Source organism: Chelonia mydas, chromosome 22 (assembly GCF_015237465.2).
Source record: "Chelonia mydas isolate rCheMyd1 chromosome 22, rCheMyd1.pri.v2, whole genome shotgun sequence".
NCBI classification, from domain to species: domain Eukaryota; kingdom Metazoa; phylum Chordata; order Testudines; family Cheloniidae; genus Chelonia; species Chelonia mydas.
This window is the reverse complement of record NC_051262.2, coordinates 13,653,812-13,672,736: the sequence shown is the minus strand read 5'-3', so window position 1 is coordinate 13,672,736 and position 18,925 is coordinate 13,653,812. Positions and strand designations below refer to the sequence as shown.

Sequence of the window (18,925 nt, the reverse complement as noted above, 5' to 3'; positions counted from 1 at the left end):
GGCGAAGGAGACCCAAACCCTCCTTACAGGGTGGTCCTTAAGCCAGGGACATTTCAATGGGCCAGAGCCAAGAGCGCTGAAGAGGAGAGACCTCCGTTCCCTCAGTAGAGGGCGGTCTCTTTGCCCAGGCAGTGCCAGCGGCCCAAGACAAGCTCGAAAGGGGAGACCCGCACCCTTCTTACAGGGAGGGGTCAGTGGCACCGGGCATGTTAAAGGCGCGGTCCTAAAGAGCTGAAATGCACAGAGACCTCAACCCTTCTTAAAGGGCGGTCACTCAGCCGCAGGTGCGGAATGGGCCCAGAAAGCATTTCTCTTGGCAAGGAGTGGACCTTGATCCCCGTTTACAGAGAGGTCCTTTTCCCTGGCGCCTCAAGGGGGATTAAGCCTACGTGGAGAAGTGTAAATGCCACCGGGAGGGCCATGTCTGCAATGTGTGCGTGGTTTTTGACTGGCCTTTTCTTCTCTTCTCTTTTCCTGCAGTTTCTTTGGTGCTTCTGTCGTCGTCTTCCTTTTGTCCTTTGAGTTGCTAGAAAGAGAGGGAAAGAGAGAGAGGTGAAGCGGGATAGGTGCGGGCTGAGTGGACACCACGATTCCAAGGTCAATTCAAATTAAATGGACAAGGTCCTCGCCCCTCCTTGAAATTACCCCAATTCCTAGGTTTCGGCACCAATCCGTAGCAGAAGGCAGGAGAGCTTGCAGCAGAACTCAGGGCCGGCTGGATGCAGAATACGCTGGGCTTTGACTTGGCTGAGAGCGTGAGGAGGCCACGGGCACAGGACAGCTACAAGGGCAAACCCTTAGCTCTCTCAAGAGGCTGGTTTCTAGAACTACCTTTCAAAGGGGAGTGTAATCCGGGGAAAGACCTGCACCCTAGTTAGAGGGAGCTCACTTTGGACTTTGGTGATTTCTTGGCTTTTTTGAAGAAAGGGTTGAATTTTTCACGGCCTCCACCATCCCCTTACAGCCGCCCCTTCGCCACACCAGGTTACATGTGACCCGGACGGGAAATACATAGGACACAAATCAGATTTCACTTCAGAACCCAGAAAAGCCAAGGAGAAATCATTCGAGTGCAATTTACTGTGACCAGCAGAAGGAGAACCTCAACCCTTCTTAAAGGGGGGTCACTCAGCCACAGGCACAAAGGGGCTCTCCTAGTTTACGAAGGAGAGGGATAAGACCTTACACCCTGGTTACAGGGCAATCCTTTTGCCGGCGTGTCAAAGTGACCTGTGGCTAACTAAGCATGGCGAAGGAGACCCAAACCCTCCTTACAGGGTGGTCCTTAAGCCAGGGACATTTCAATGGGCCAGAGCCAAGAGCGCTGAAGAGGAGAGACCTCCGTTCCCTCAGTAGAGGGTGGTCTCTTTGCCCAGCAAGTGCCAGCGGCCCAAGACAAGCTCGAAAGGGGAGACCTGCACCCTCTTTACAGGGAGAGGTCAATGGCACAGGGCATTGTAAAGCCTGGGTCCTAAATAATAGAGAGCCAGAGAGACCTCGACCCTTCTTAGAGGGGGGGTCACTCAGCCACAGGCAAGAAAAAAGGCTCTCCTAGTTTAAGAATGAGAGGGATAAGACCTTACACCCTGGTTACAGGGCAGTCCTTTTGCCCGGCTGAAATCCTCATAGATCTCCACCCTTCTTAAAGTGTGGTCACTTAGTCGCAAGTGCAGAATGGGCCCATAACAGCATTTCTCCTGGCAAGGAGTGGTCTTTAATCCCGTTTTACAGAGAGGTCCTTTTCCCTGGTCCCTTAAGAGGGATTAAGCCTGTGTGGAGATGTGTAAATTCTGAGCCCTCATTACAGGGAGGGCCATGTGTGCAGTTTGTGCGTGGTTTTTGGCTGGGCTTTTCTTCTCTTTTCCTGCAGTTTGTTTTGTGCTTTTGTCGTCTTCTTCTTTTTTTCCTTTGGTTTGCTAGAAAGAGAGAGAAAGAAAGAGAGAGAATAGGTGAAGCTGGTTCGGTGTGGGCTTAGTGGACACCACTCTTCCAAGGTAAATTCTGACTAAATTTCCAAGGTCCTCCTCCCTCCTTGAAATTCCTAGGTTTCGGTACCAAATCGTTGGTTTTTGCACGAATCTGAAGCAGAAGGCATGAGAGTTTGTAGTAAAACTCAGCACCTCCTGCCCTGTCAGCATGAACTGCCTGAGATATTACCTACTCTGTTCCTCTTTCCCAGTCAGCTCAGGCCTCCACAGGTATTTCGTATCAAGGGCCTCATGGGCAGTCAGTACAACATGCCTTAGATGTTTGCCACGGAATACTTCTTGTCAAATTAGTGGAATCTTTTCCCTCTTTTTCCACCCATCGCATTCTGCCCATGTCGTCGCCTCAGTGCTTTTCCCGCCTAGCTGATCTGTCCAATCAGTGCATGTCATTTCCAGATTTTCCCGCCCAGTCAGCGTGTGCTGCTTCTGGGCTTTCCCACATAGCGCTGCCTGCTTTGTCTGTGTGAGCCACTGCTGGGGTTTCCCACCCAGCTCCTACTCCACATCTAGTGCGAGCCAGCTCTGGTGTTTTCCCGCCCATTGCCTTTTGCCCCATCATGCAACCTACTTTCAGGCTCTTCCCGCAGTGCCAACAGCCCAGTCAGCCTGAGCTCCCAGTGTTTTTCCCCACCCAGTGCCTCCTGCCCAGTCAGCGCGAGTCGCCTCTGGGCTTTCCCTCCCAGCACCTGCTGCCTAATCAGCGTGAACTCCCTCTGGGCTTTCCTCCCGGTATCTTCTTCCCAGTCAGTGCAAAGCTGCCTCCGGCCTTTTCCACCCAGCTTCTCCTGCCCTGTCTGTGCAAACCACCCATGGGCTTCTCCCACCCAGCCCCTCCTGCCCAGTCAGCTTGACCCACCTTTGGGGTTTTCCCCCAGTGCCTACAGGCCAGTCAGCATGAGCTGCCTCAGTGGTTTTCCCGCCCAATTGCTGCTGCCCAGTCAGCACAAGCCACCTCTGGGCTTTCCCACCCAGCGTCTCCTGCCTTGTCAGCACGAGCCACATTAGTGGTTTTCCCACCCAGTACCTCTTGCCCATGTAGCCCACGCTGCCTCAGTGGTTTTCCAGCCTAGCTGCTTCTGTCCAATCAGCACATATCATTTCTGGATTTTTCCACCCAGTGCTTCCTGCCCAGTCAGCATGAGCTGCCTCTGGGCTTTCCCACCCAATGTCTCCTGCCTTGTCAGCGTGAGCCACTGCTAGGGTTTCCTGCCCAGCCCCTACTGCACATGTAGTGCAAGCCAGCCCATGGGTTTTCTTGCCCTGCGCCTCCTGCCTTGTCAGCGCAAGCCACTTCAGTAGTTTTCCCAGCCAGTACTTCTTGCCCAGTCAGCTCGACCCACCTTTGAGTTTTTCCCCCACTGCCTACAGCCCAGTCAGCCTGAGCTGCTTCAGAGATTTTCCCATCCAAAGCCTCCTGCCCAGTCAACACGAGATGCCTCCAGGCTTTTCCCGCCCAGCACCTCCTGCCCAATCAGCATGAGCCAGCTCTGGACTTTCCCGCTCAGCACCTTCTGCATAGCCAGTGCAGACCACCTGAGGGCTTTCCCGCTCAGCGCCTTCTGCATAGCCAGGGCAGACCGCCTGAGGGCTTTCCCGCTCAGCGCCTTCTGCTTAGCCAGGGCAGACCGCCTGAGGGCTTTCCCGCTCAGCGCCTTCTGCATAGCCAGGGCAGACCGCCTGAGGGCTTTCCCGCTCAGCGCCTTCTGCATAGCCAGGGCAGACCGCCGGAGGGCTTTCCCGCTCAGCGCCTTCTGCATAGCCAGGGCAGACCGCCTGAGGGCTTTCCCGCTCAGCGCCTTCTGCATAGCCAGGGCAGACCGCCTGAGGGCTTTCCCGCTCAGCGCCTTCTGCATAGCCAGGACAGACCGCCTGAGGGCTTTCCCGCTCAGCGCCTTCTGCATAGCCAGGGCAGACCGCCTGAGGGCTTTCCCGCTCAGCGCCTTCTGCATAGCCAGGGCAGACCGCCTGAGGGCTTTCCCGCTCAGCGCCTTCTGCATAGCCAGGGCAGACCGCCTGAGGGCTTTCCCGCTCAGCGCCTTCTGCATAGCCAGGGCAGACCGCCTGAGGGCTTTCCCGCCCAGCGCCTTCTGCATAGCCAGGGCAGACCGCCTGAGGGCTTTCCCGCTCAGCGCCTTCTGCATAGCCAGGGCAGACCGCCTGAGGGCTTTCCCGCTCAGCGCCTTCTGCATAGCCAGGGCAGACCGCCTGAGGGCTTTCCCGCTCAGCGCCTTCTGCATAGCCAGGGCAGACCGCCTGAGGGCTTTCCCGCTCAGCGCCTTCTGCATAGCCAGGGCAGACCGCCTGAGGGCTTTCCCGCTCAGCGCCTTCTGCATAGCCAGGGCAGACCGCCTGAGGGCTTTCCCGCCCAGCGCCTTCTGCTTAGCCAGGGCAGACCGCCTGAGGGCTTTCCCGCCCAGCGCCTTCTGCTTAGCCAGGGCAGACCGCCTGAGGGCTTTCCCGCTCAGCGCCTTCTGCATAGCCAGGGCAGACCGCCTGAGGGCTTTCCCGCTCAGCGCCTTCTGCATAGCCAGGGCAGACCGCCTGAGGGCTTTCCCGCTCAGCGCCTTCTGCATAGCCAGGGCAGACCGCCTGAGGGCTTTCCCGCTCAGCGCCTTCTGCATAGCCAGGGCAGACCGCCTGAGGGCTTTCCCGCTCAGCGCCTTCTGCATAGCCAGGGCAGACCGCCTGAGGGCTTTCCCGCTCAGCGCCTTCTGCATAGCCAGGGCAGACCGCCTGAGGGCTTTCCCGCTCAGCGCCTTCTGCATAGCCAGGGCAGACCGCCTGAGGGCTTTCCCGCTCAGCGCCTTCTGCATAGCCAGGGCAGACCGCCTGAGGGCTTTCCCGCTCAGCGCCTTCTGCATAGCCAGGGCAGACCGCCTGAGGGCTTTCCCGCCCAGCACCTTCTGCATAGCCAGGGCAGACCGCCTGAGGGCTTTCCCGCTCAGCGCCTTCTGCATAGCCAGGGCAGACCGCCTGAGGGCTTTCCCGCTCAGCGCCTTCTGCTTAGCCAGGGCAGACCGCCTGAGGGCTTTCCCGCCCAGCGCCTTCTGCTTAGCCAGGGCAGACCGCCTGAGGGCTTTCCCGCTCAGCGCCTTCTGCATAGCCAGGGCAGACCGCCTGAGGGCTTTCCCGCTCAGCGCCTTCTGCATAGCCAGGGCAGACCGTCTGAGGGCTTTCCCGCCCAGCACCTCATGCCCAGTCAGCCTGAGCTAGCTCAGTGGTTTTCCCCACCCAGTGCCTCATGCCCAGTCAGCATGAGCCACTTCTGGGCTTTCCCGCCCAGAATCTATTGCCCAGTCGGTACAAGCCTCCTCAGTGGTTACCCCAGCCTGTTGCTTCTTCCCAGTCAGCATGAGCCACTTCTGGGCTTTCCCACCCAGCGCCTCCTGCCCAGTCAGCATGAGCTGCCTCCAGGCTTCTCCCACCCAGTGCCTCCTGCCCAGTCAGAGTGAAGCGCTGCAGGGGCTTTTCTGCTCAGCACCTTTGCCCAGTCAGTGCAAACTGCCTACAGGCTTCTCCCACCCAGTGACTCTTGCCCAGTCAGCTCATCCCACCACTGGGCTTTCCCACCCAGCACCTCTTGGCCAGCCAGCGCAGGGCTCCTGACGACTTTCCCGCCCAGCGCCTCTGCCCAGTCAGCTTGACCCACATCCGAGCTTTCCCGCCCAGAACCTATTGCCCAGTCGGTACAAGCCTCCTCAGTGGTTACCCCGGCCTGTTGCTTCTGCCTAGTCAGCACGAGCCAGCTCTGGGCTTTTCCGCCCAGCGATTCCTGCCCGGTCAGCATGAGCTGCCTCCAGGCTTCTCCCACCCAGTGCCTCCTGCTCAGTCAGCACGAGCCTCGCAGTGGTTTTCCCGCCCAGCCCCTCCTCCCCAGTCAGCGTGAGCCACCTCAGTGGTTTTCCCGCCCAGCCCCTCCTCCCCAGTCGTGCCTGAGCCACCTCAGTGGTTTTCCCGCCCAGCCCCTCCTCCCCAGTCGTGCGTGAGCCACCTCAGTGGTTTTCCCGCCCAGCCCCTCCTGCCCAGTCAGCACCAGCCACCTGTGGGCTTTCCTGTTCAGCACCTCTGCCCAGTCAGTGTGAACTGCCACCAGGCTTCTCCTGCCCATGCCTCCTGCCCAGCCAATGCAGGGCGCCTGCGGGTTTTCCTGCCCAGCGCCTCCTGCCCAGTCAGTGTGAGCATCCTCTGGGCTTTCCTGCCCAGCGCCTCCTGCCCAGTCAGGGCAAGCTGCCTTTGGGCTTTCCCGCCCAGCCCCTCCTGGCCTGTCACTGTAAGCCATCACAGTGGTTTTCCCGCCCAGCACCTCCTACTCAGTCAACACGAGCCACCTCTGGGGTTTCCTGCCCAACACCTCATGCCCAGTCAGCGCAAGCCACCTCTGGGCTTTCTCGTTCAGTGCCTCTGCCCTGTCAGTGCGAATTGCTTCCAGGCTTCTCCTGCCCAGCGACTCCTGCCCTGTCAGCACAAGCTGCCTCTGGACTTTCCCACCCAGCCCCTCCTGCCCATCCTACCAGCCCTTCTGGAGGTGGCTTAGTGTGAACCACCTCCAGGCTTCTCCCATTCAGCACCTCCTGTCCAGTCAGTGCAAGCCATCTCTGGGTTTTCCCACCCAGCCCCTGCTGCCCTTTCAGCATGAGCCACGTCTGGGCTCTCCCACCTCGGTCATATCTAAAATACAGATTCTCTTCGGAGCAGAGGCTGGGGTTCTCTAGGCTTTCTCCAACACCAGGGAGATAGGAAATAAACAGTAATAATCTTGAGTCACCCCTGCTACTGGGGAGGAATGGGGTTCACCCCTACAAGATGGGGGGAAAGCGTGAAGGAAATGAGGGTCACTTGTACCCCTAGTGCTCTCACAGGGGAGGGCACATAGGGGTCTCTGTCAATGATGAGAAGGGGTTTGGGGGCTCTCTCCCCAGTGCTGGGGGGCAGAGGCAAGGAATGTGGGGGGTGTCCCAGTAAAAGAGGATGTGGGGAGCCTCCCTGCAGTGCTAAGGGGATATGGGGGGATGCAGAGGGTCTCTCTGGGGTCTCGAAGCTGTGGTCCCCTGGGGCTTAGGCAGGACTCCAGTGGTGGCTGCAGGGTCACCGCGTTCCAGAAGGCTTTGGCAAAGGCCATGTCACACTCAGAGGAGCCGGCGAAGACCAACTGTCTGGCCGGTGCAAGGGAGGCTGCAGAGCCCCGGGGGCTCCCCTGTGCTGTCTCCATAGAGCCCAAGAACCACTGCCTCCCAAGCGGTCGGTGTTTGTGCGCTCAGCCCAGCTCCCCATGGGAACCCACTTTGCAGCCAGGCCAGCCCCGCCCAGTCCTCCGTGTGCTGCATGGATAAAGCAGAGACAGATTGGGTTGCTGCCTCTGACCCACAGCTGCAGGAAGCTCTGAATGTTTGGGTCTAGGCTGCTGGGGGGCAGGAATTCAGGCAGTGCAGTTTCCTACATTAGTTTACACTAAAGTGGTGTTGTAAGCAACATTTCTAGTCTAAAAACATGGGGCCCATGTTACCCTGTGCCTGGTGTTCTCATTTACACCTATGCACTATGAAAGCAAAAGGATTCCAAGGTAGCCAGGTCGCATTTCACATCCACCTGTCACTGCTGTATGTGGGTACCCCATGGGCAGGCAAATGGTGAATTGGGGCCTGGGTTTCATCTTTTTTTAAAATAATTGATTTTTAAGGGCTGGGCCTAGTGCATCTGTGCATTAATCCAGCACTGGCAAAGAGCATCACAGATTTGCCCATCTCCTCTAGTGTAGTACTTGACCCAGAACCCTGTTCTAGGGCGTGCTGTCCTCGGTTTTGTAGGCAGTTGGTGATATTATTGCATCCCTTAGCATATCTGGCATGGACAGTATCCATCAGAGGGCACTGCTGATCTGGACACATTATGGGAGTGCAGGTATTTGTCATATGTGATGAGGCCCAATTAGAATATTGCTGCTGGAAATAAAACTTTAGACCTCACAAGTAGGGCACCATAGCACCATCAGCTGGTAGCTTTCAGTTACTACCAACCCAGGAGCCAGATTTCAACCAGCAAACTCCCCTGAGGTGATCTATACCTTGAGATGATCAGACAACTAGTTCCCCACCAATCTAGCATTCATTAGTACTGCACAGTAGAATTGTGTCATGTTTTGTGGTTACACAGAACTCTAGGCACAGTCTCTTTGGAGTCAACAGGAGTTTTGCTGAAGTAAGGACCGGAGGATGTAGCCCAGAGTGTTCTATGCAGGAATAGCCCCATTGCTGTACAGTCAAAGACAAGTAGTGTTGCAACTGAAATGTTTAGCATGATACTTTTGTTGTGCTTGCCACAATTCCCTCTCCCCTCCGAGTGCCTCCTTGCAGCTGGGCACAACAATGTCAGGGTAACTGCCTCAGCTTCCCCTCTCAGGCTCCTTAAAGATTCCACCAGACAGTCTCTTGTGTCCACTATTACCCCTTCCCAGGGCTAGTTTATTATTCCGCATAACACACATAGTCCTTGGAAGCCTCAAACACAGTTTATCCCACACAGAATGCATGTAGTCCATGAGAGTGCCAAACCACAGTCCTCATAGCGCAGCTCTGGCATGTTCTGCCACACCCAGGTTTTCTTTTGGTCCCCACCTGTTCTTGATCAGAAAATCCATCCTAGTCGGAGTCCTTCTGCAGCTTCTTCCTGGCTTTCAAGCCATCAGGATAGTCCCTCTGGTGGTCTCCTAGAGTATAGCTACCCTGCAAAAAAAGACCCCGGCTGGCCCAGGTCAGCTGAGTCAGGCTCAAGCTGCGGGGTTATAAAATTGCAGTGTAGACGCTCAGGCTGCAGCCTCAGTTTTGGGACTCTCCCCACTTGTGGGATCTCAGAGACTGGTCTCCATCCCTGAGCCCAAACTCTACACTGCAATTTTATAACTCTGGAGCCCAAACCTGAGTCAGCTGACCTAGGCCAGCTATGGATTTTGTACTGCAGTGCTGACATACCCCAACCCCTTGTCAGCCTCCGAGCTCTGGCTCTCCTTTTCAGTTCTTCACGAACACAGGCCCCAGGGCTGCTTCCCTAGAGCATGGCCCTTGTTCCATTCCGGTAGATGTCCTTCTCCCACTGACCTCCCATCTTCTTCCAGGGACCTTCCCCTTGCTCAGAGTAGTCTTTCACTCATTTATTAGCCTCAAGTGCCACACAACTCTCTTAACTGAGTCACTATGGGACGTACCTGTGCTGGCCCAGGTATGCTGGATCCACTTTATTTAAAGGGGCCAGCCACCTTGTGACAGTGCTATTTCTTGCCCTTTTAAATTTAATTTATATCAGCCTCCCTCAAATAAATTAACAACTTCATTATATCATTCTGTACATGATAGTTACAGTTTGTTACAACTTGTTGCATATTAACTGTAGACAAGATAAACAGATGAACAAAAATAGAGGGATATCTAATACACTACTTCACAAAAGACCAAGGGAAAAATATACGAACAAGACAAAGAAAGATGGTTCACATGAAAAATATTACCTCACCTACCTTGTCTGTATGAACAATCAGCCTCAAGCTCACAATCTACACTGAGTTGTAGGTACGCAGGCTATATGGACACAGGCAAATCCCATGCTCTGTTGTTCACATGGGACCCCATTCTGCAAGGTGCTGAGCAGCCTGAACTTCTAATGAAGGTTAGAGAAGTTGAGGGTGTTTTATCACCTTCCAGAGAAGCTCACCACTTCATAGGATCAGGCCCATGGTAAGGCTTCAGGTTTTGCTGTGGAGGAACTGCCATGTAAAGTTCCTCCACTGGGAAAAGTGAAGAGGGAGGTGATTCTCCTGAAACAATTACAAGCTTGATTCTGATTTCACTTAAATGGGTGTAGATGGTGAGTAACTCCACTTAAATCAGTGGGGTTAGACAGGTGTAAGGTTGGTGTCAGTAAGATTTGAAAAGATCTGCTCTAGGAATTATTTTGGGGCAGTTCTATGGCCTGTGTTATACAGGAGGTAAGACTAGAAGATCACAGTGGCCTTGGAATCCATGAATCAGAATCAGACCCTATGTTTGCAAATTGCAAAATAAGAAGATTTTCTTTCTGTATCCAAGGGTATGAAACATTTTAATATGCAGCTTTATTCCAGCTTAACAGCTATACAATATTGAGCTGACAATTAGATTGATGTCACTTGCATGTTTATGGGGAATCCATTATGTTTCATTTGCTCTGCTTTGTCTCTGCATTGTCTTGTGCACCTCTACAAAGGAGCCAAAGGAGCAAAATGCCTTTTGTGTTGTCGAAACACTTCAATATTCCAGACTTCCAGCAAGATGCATTACATACCTTTTTACCTGGCTGTGTGGTTAGTGATTGTTACCTTTAGCAATCAGCTAACTACACTGCCTGGTAACTAGGCTAATGTACAAGACAGTTCATTTCCAACATCTGATTTTACTAAGAGCGGGTCTTGCCACTGAAATATGGCAGACTCTTGTACTATTAAGTTGAATTGATATTTCTTGATAATTAATTCTTATAAGTTCACCAAAGTGGATAAGGTGACATATGCTAACATGGTGAAGATGTATTTACAGAATAATACAGCATATGATCTCTAAGCATTTTTAGAAGTATCTACATGTTTTTAGTTTGTTAAATAAGAATTTATACATACATGTTCATATCTTTAAGATAATTTTTAAAGTCAAATGAATTGGACTTGAATTCTTTGGCCTATTTTCTTTGCCCTTAGAATGCTTGTTGGTCAAATCTCGGTACATAAAGAATTGAATGTTTGAGGTGTTTTCAAAAAGCCAAATTAAACACAATAGGTGAAATCCTGGGGCCACTGAAGTCAATGGGAGTTTTGCCACTGACTTAATGTGGCTAAAATTTTACCTAAATTCTTCAACAATGCATTCTTTGTTGAACAGCTGACATTTCTGAAAATGACATTGTAAATGAAAGATGTGATGATTTATTCTGCGAGTTAGACATCAGCAGCTTGTAAGATGTGCTGTTCTCTGTGCCGAGGCTGTAACAGGGAATTCTGTGCCTTGTTTTGATGGCAGTAAAGTTAGTGATTGCAAAGAGATGGATACAATCAGCTAACTACACTGCCTACAAACCAAACACTATTTCTGTGAGGAGTCACTGCAGCTAAACCTAGAAAAAGACAGAAAGTTTCCAATAATTATTTGATCTCTCATTGAATTTCATTAGATGCTCCTGTCATGCAAACAGTTAACAATGACAACTGAAACACTAGGCCATATTCATCCTTGGTGTAATTCCACAGACTTCAAAGGAGTTACTCTAGAAATAAATTTGCGAGAGTAATTCCAACATGAAGTTGACTTACCACAAAGGAGTTAGTGCAAAGACATACTGAATCAGTGAAATACCATAAGTTCAGTGAGGAGAATATACAAAATGGAAATTGGAAACCATAACAACCCGATTGTACAACACTCAGTCATGCTGGTGAGCATGAGATAGTCAGAGATTTTCTTCATGTGAGTAAAGGCACCCACAGAGGGAGAAGGCTGCAAAATTTGGGCCAAAGTGAAGTGTTTGAATGTAAGTAACATCCTACGTGGTTTATGGCAAATGAATACTGAATTTCTGAGATTTACTGAATCAAATTCATCCTTGTTGTGATTCTACTGGAGTCAATGGCATTACACCAGGGATTAATTTTGCCAAATGTATTAGAATTGTGCCACTTCCTGTTAAAATGTTCTTAGCAGATCATAATTGTAATGACAATACTAATGACAACAGCAATAATAATGGTAGACCCTTACCAGTTCTCAATTTGCTGACCCCCTAAACCTGATAAGCCCCACAGAGGTCTCCCCCATTTCTCCAGAATGCTGAAGAAGCAGAGATGGTGCTTGAAGTGGCATTGGGGCCTCAGACTGCTATGACTTTGTTACTATTACAAACTACACTACTGCAAATTTCCTAGGAAAGCACAAAGTATCATCCTAAATAATTACACCTAAATTATGTTCATCAAATAAATTAACAAACTCTGTGCAAAGTGCATGTGGGGTAGTACCTTTGTTCTTTTCACTTGTATTCCTTCATGCTTGTTCATTTCATTTGCTTGCTAATTTGTATGATTATGTCATTTACAATGTCTCCTAATCTTCAATGCAAATTCTATTTTACTAATAATTTATCTGTTCTGCCCAATTAAACACCATCTTTGAAATGATAATAGGCTGTACCTTATGTCTCAGACAAGATGTATACAATTAATAACACAATAAAATATTTTATGCAGGTTTACCTGACTTTTCCTTGTTTTGCAATGAGAGACACAATGGAGTTACCCCATGAATGAATTTGGCCCACAAAAGAGTAATATTTTACAAGCTTTCCTTCATAAATGCCTCAGCCTCAAAGTATGTAAAACAAACTTCAGGATTTGCCTATAAGGAGCTTACCTTGTAATAATCCTGACAGTGAGTATTGCATTTATAACAAAATACTTCCTGGAAACTTCTTCGAAGCAGGAAGAAAAGTGCTGGAAGCATCTGCTTTCTTCATTTTAAACATTTCCCTCCTTTTTTTCAGCCAGTAGCCCAGCCACTTATTCACTCCAAGCATTGATTCTGAACTCTGTTTTAAAGAACGAACATGCAAGCTGGAAATTCTGGGGGTGATCCCAAGGCAGTAGCAGACCATCCCATGTCTCTCCATGAGAATCCTCAGCTAGACTGTCCCCAGCGTTGGTTGTGGGGCAGCCCTAGGCCTGGAACCTTTGTATACACTCTGTCGTCATGGACACAGGTGGGGCTTGTGAACGGAGGATGGGTCACTGCTCTGAAATGGACGGCTTGACTTTATGATGGGAGGCTTTATTGTGCAAGAAGTTTCCATGGATAAAACAAATACGGAACCTAGACTGAACAGAAAGAGATATCACCACTCTCCTTTAATGGAGTGGCTACAGCTTGAGAGTTACAACTGGGACAGTCTGGGCTATGGTATTCAACATGATTCTTAACTCACCATCATTTCTGAGACTAGTTCATAGATTGCTTCTGTCTAAGACTGGTGCTTCCCCAGTGCTTGTCTTCCTAACACCTTGTGTGCCAGCCATGGCTGTGCTCATCCTTTCGCTTTCCCTAGTTTAGTTTTCCATCCTCATGTTAGTTTTTTAAAATAGCTCTGATCTCCAAGTGGAATATGAAAAAAAGTCTCCTCGGGCATAACAAGAGATAACAGTGGCTGCAAACAGAGTGGGAGAACTAGGAATTAGATTTGGGATCTCAGTTACCCAGATGAAAATCCAGTGTGATCCCAGCGTGGTAAATGGAGAGGAGTGAGTCTTGTTTGGGACCAGAGTGAGTCTTGTGTAAATGAGGATGGGATGGACCTAAGGGGGATCAACCTGATTTTGTTAGACGTGTACAAGGTGCCCATATACTGTGGTAAGAGGCACATTAGAAAGAGATTGGGATGCACAGAGTAAGAGTCTCCCATGGGGACCTGATTTTATGGCCCTCACCCATCTGCAAAGCAAAAGCACCCAGGATGGTAGTAGCCCCTGGACCCACAGCATTTCCCTGTCCCCATCACCTGGTGGGCCCCTTCCCTCCTCATGCATCCTGTCCTCCCCACAGAGACCTCCCTTAGGCCTGGGCTCCGAGGGATAGGCCAGAACCCCTCAGGGTGCACAGAGAGCCTCTCAGATCACTGTGGCATGGCCTTGCTTGCTGCAGAAACAGAAGGCAGCCAGCACTGGGAGCTCAGACAAATGCATTAGACTACACGACTCACTTTCCCCTGTCTTTACTTGAAGTGTTTTCTCTCCTCCTCTTCCCTCTTGGTCCCAACCTTCTGTCTGGTTCTTTTTTATTGTTGTTGTTGTTTTTCACCCCTGCTGTCTCTGTCCTTGCCCATCACTGGTCCTGTGTACTCCACATTTCCCCTGAGCGTCTCCTGCTCATTGTTCCAGTCTCGTCACTGCACTATCCTTCCCCAGCATTTCTTTGGCACCCCTCTGTCCTTGTCTCTCTCCCAGGTCCTGCATCCCACCCTCCTCCCCAGTCCTGTTCTCCCATCCGACCCTGTCTCTCCTGCCCCCATGTGCACCCAGCCTGCTGCTGCTGAGGCGGTCAAGGGCAGGAGGCAGGTGGGTAAAGCCAGCATGGGGCAGCATGGAGCAGGCTGCACCCTCTTCCTTCCCCATGGCCTATCCCGCTGCAGGCAAGGCAGCCAGAAGGAGGAGCAGCAAGGAAGGATTTCTAGCTCTGCAGTGCCCCATAGTAGATGGGAGGTGAAATTGCAGGAGAGGCAGTGTGCTTGTAAGTGGAGCTGGGAGGAGAGATGCTTGGCAGGTATGTGTCCACTGGGTAGGCAGACACTGGAGACATTAAAGATAACATTTTCAAAAGTGACTGGTGATAGTGAGTGCCCAACTTGAGATGCCTTAACGGGCCCTGATTTTCAGGAAGTGCTGAGCACCCATCCTCTGAAAATCAAACCCCTTTAAGGAGTCTCAAATTGGGTGGTCAAAATCACTAGTCACTTTTGAAAATCATGGCCTGAAATGAGAATGTGGTGTGAGTGTGTGTGTGTCGGGGGGGGGTGGGGGAATTAATAGGCATAATCACCAAATTATTACAGTAGCAGAAAAATTTCTAATGCTAGAGCACGGCATGAAGACTCTGTTTAAAGAAAGCCAAATATCAACTCTATGTTCTGTTCTTTGTTGTTTAATATAGGCTATGCCAAACCAGCATCAACCTCTTTGTCTTTTTGGTTTAAAAGTTTATTTGCATTTTCAGTTTCCAGGGACTGAAGTTCACATTTAAAGACCTAGCAATACATGGTGCATAATGGGTTAAGACCATTCCCATGACGAGCAAATCACAATTCTTCCCTGACCCTTACTTTATAGTGTGAGTTGAATTAATAATATTAGAGGCCATCCAACATTGCTACATGCCTGCATACAAACCTCATATGATCCCTTCTAACCACGGAAAACACAATGCAACTCACAGATATGGGAATACAAACAGGCCTCAAACCTAAAGGTTTACAGCTAGAGCCATGGTACATTCAGGTTCCTGAGGAAGAACATGTTCTGTGTTTGTTGAACCCATCCTAAGTTAGTGGAATCAACTCCACTATATCGTGTCTGAAAACTACCTTTAGTTCTTGTACTGTATGCTTTCTTACACAACCTGAGCGCTCTTACATAGCAGGAGCCAAAGCCCACTGAAGTCAGTGGGAATCTTTTCCTTGACTTCAAAAGGCTTTGGATCAGGCCCATATGGATCAATGTAATTAGCTTGGCTGTATCGCTATATGCATATTGCATAATAAAGTCTACTATTTATGTTAATCTAATCTATCTAAAGCATCTTTAAATGTTTGGTTTATGGCTGCAATTAAAAATAATTTCTGTGTTGCTTCAGGAAGGAATTTTTTGCATTGAGATTGTTGAGAAGATTTAAATGAACGTGGCTTTTGTTAGCATCGTATTGCCCAACAATGCCAAAGTTACCCTGCACTGCAGCATCCTGCTGCTCGCAGTTGAAACAGCACCTTGTGAAGGTGACGCTAGTACTAACACATTATTGTATCTAGAGGCAGGTCAAGTTCTGTCTGAACAACAGGCTGAAATGCAGCCAGGACAAACAAATGCAAAGTGCCCTCCTCCCACAGGGATAAATTAATCTCTTAACCAGCAAGGATTTTTTTCCTCCAGAATGGCTCTTGCTAACTGATTTTATACCAAGATCATTAATTATAGGGCAGATGCCTTACCTGGAGTAGGGATCTCTCGTGCTTTATCAATCACACCTGTATGGGCAGATGCCTCAATAAATAGACATATGAAGTTTTCTTCCAAATAAAAAAGATGTTTTCTTTTGAAAAAATAATTCAGAACAGGCAGAAGAAAGGTTCTTAAAAGTAAGTCGCACACAGAGTGTCAGTTCCATATTCGTTAGCAATGGCCTCTGTAAAATAATGTAACTGCAAAAATTCTACTGGGGTGGCCCTAACCATCAGTGTGTTTAGGAAAATAGTGCTAGCACTTGCTTTGGCCTGCAGTTACTAGAGAAACTGTGACTGACTCTTTCCCCTTTGTAGTTCATGCCTAGGCTTGCCTGGTGATCAGGGAGATCCGTAATTTAATCTAACTAAGAATGTTTGTGCTGAATTAGGGGTCTGATCCAAAGCCCACTGAAGTAAATGGAAAGATTCGCATCGATTTTAATGGGGTCTGGATCAGGCTTTATGTGCCCAGAAAGAGGAATGCAGTATTTTTCTGACAGTGATTTCAATAAATCATTTTTTTGTAAAGGGACCAAACGTTCCCCCATTTATCTCCTATGACTTGTTAATCAAAATATCTGGCTAGTCGTCATTCTGTACTTCTTTGCAAAAGCTGTCAGAATTCTAACAGTTTCTGTTAACATGTAGTTAGAGTGGCTTTTGCTGGCTGGATCTTTCATTTCAAACTTTTCAAACTTTCTCTTTGAAGCTTGGTTTCTTAGCTGTTTATTATCCAAATATAGAAAATCAGGGCTGCCTCTCCTGTAAGTAGGTCAGTGACAAGTGGCGACAGTATAAATGATTTGAAATCAATGAATCTGCCTAACTCGGAAATGGCAGTTTTCTTTCTCGCTGAAATGGGAAGCCAGCAAGTTGAAAAATTCTAAACTTTTCTGGCTCCCATTCAGTGATATAATTAACAAAAAGTGCTTCTGTATTACCAAGTTGGCGGATGATGTTAGAAGTGTTCAGTCAAAAACATTTAATACCCTTTATCTAAATCAATGATAACCTCAATATTTTGAGTCATCAGGATGAATATAAAGTTGCCAAGAACTTTACTTAGTTGTCTTTTCTGTTTGACACAACCTCTAAAGTGGCCGAGTTTAGCTGAATCAAGGGCCAGACGCTTCCGCCTTGACTCCCAATGAGTAGAAGCTTACTCTGTGAATAGTCCTAGTGCTATGTGCTCTGTTGGTTTGGTTTCTCAGGTGCAGAGTTTGTTTACAGCTGATTTACAGTTTGCACATTAAATATCAGCACAAATAGCTGAACAAAAGGAGGTGTTGAGGGAACTTAGGCTTCTGTTTGATTGTCCTTTTGTGGAATCCAGGCATTTGATTATTCTGCTTCACTATTTCATAACTCTCAGGGCCTGCCTGGACAAGTCAGAGAAAGTAATAGCCAGGAGACGGTTCAAAGTTCCATCAGCTGATGTGCTTCACCAACCCAAAATGAAACTGTATTTCAATGGGGAAGCTCAAAGAGAGTACCTGAATGATTGTTGAAACCTTACTGGTTTAGGATCAGATCCCGTGTTGAAGCCAATGACAAAACTCCTACTGATGTCAATGGCATAGGGCTGGACCCTGCACTATTGTGCACACTCTATAATTTTAGACGGTAAATATCAGTTTATCTTTAATACTTACCCTAAATTAAAATAGGTTGAAATTTTACAGGGATGACCTAACCTAATTCCTAAACTGTTCTGATGTTACTCCATTTTACTTTGTCTGTGCCTAAAATAAGATAAAGGTCTCCATGGGAGGGGCAAATATTTTTTTTAGTGGCTAGAAGCTAATCCTTGTTAATTGTCACTGTACAGTGGTAAAATGTTATCAGCAAGTGGCAGATTCCTGGCCTGAAGTATTTAGAGTAAAAAGTAGGAATTGGCACTACAGATCAAACCCAGGGCTGTCAGATGACAGTCTGGGATAAGTACTGAATGTGATAATATCAAACTTGCTTCCCCACCTGCCCCTAGCTGTTTTTCTCTGCTACAAGTCTTCCCTGCTCTCTCCCTCCACTTTTGCCCACCCCACCCCTCTACTCTGTCCACAAAGGGCATCCCTCTGTTCCATTTTTGATCCTGTTAGCAAAATCAGTGCAATTAAAAGATGCACTCCATTTGGAACCTTCACTCAACAGATATTTAGAAACAAAGAGAAACAAAGAGAAACTGATGTGGTTGCAACTTTTTGTCTGAGGCATTCAGCCCAGAAAGCTTCCCACCAAAATGTTGCCTCTTTAAAGCTGTTTTTAATCTTTAGAACGCAGTTAAGGCTCTGGCATGAAAGTCCAGTGTTTGTCACAGACAGCTGTGCCTAAAGGTGCCCGTTTGTGAGTGTCTTACTCCTTGCCCAATGCAAATTTTGGTGTGTAACGTGCCATGGGATCAACTGAAAGTGAAATTCCCTACGGGCTCCACAGCAAGGAACTAACAGACTCCTGTCAAGACCTGCAGGGAATTAGGGAAAATCTACATGGTAATACATTTTAATTGTTTCCTGCTGTCAAGCACCGTCCTTCAGAAAGCCCTGCACTGACAGCTATTGCCATTTTATGTTATATGTGAAAGAGAAAGAATGACTCAAGCTTTACCCATATAACAAACAAAATCAATATTTGTCATCATACATTGCTCTGTGCATTGCAGGGCATTTCCTGGGAATGAAGGCTGTGGATAAAACACTCACCTAGGCTAGAGAAGATGGACAATTTCAATTCCTGGCTTGAAAACTGACTTTCTGAAGAGTCATTTCCCTTCCCTCTGCTTTAGGTTTCGCCATCTATAAAGCAGGGATAATACCTAGCTTTTATATAATACTTTTCATGAGTAGATGTTAAAGAGCTTCACAAAGGAGGTGAGTATAATTATCCCCATTTTAAAGATGGAAAAACTGAGGCACAGAGAGGTGAAATGACCTGTCTAAGGTCATCCATGGACCAGTGGCACAGCCATGAATAGAACATAGGTAATCTGAGTCCCACTCTAGTGCACTAGCTACTAGGCCATACCACACAGCTACTGTGATGTGCTTAGGTGATACGGTAATAGAAGTCATACAAGTATGTAGGCAGGAGAGAAATAGGAAATGGAAAAATGATAAATCAGTGGAGGCTTATCTTCTCCTTTTCTATTGCTGTCTCTTTATAACAGGAGT

The 18,925-nt window shown here is 48.8% G+C and overlaps 1 long non-coding RNA gene across 1 annotated transcript; it reads right to left on the bottom strand.

Moving 5' to 3' along the window:
• Positions 1–474: 474 nt before the first annotated feature.
• On the bottom strand, positions 475–1,187 carry LOC119564025. Its single transcript, XR_005222922.2, has 2 exons — positions 646–1,187; positions 475–526 (listed from the first exon to the last, which is right to left on the bottom strand). It is a non-coding gene; the product is annotated as an uncharacterized LOC119564025 (long non-coding RNA).
• Positions 1,188–18,925: the final 17,738 nt, after the last annotated feature.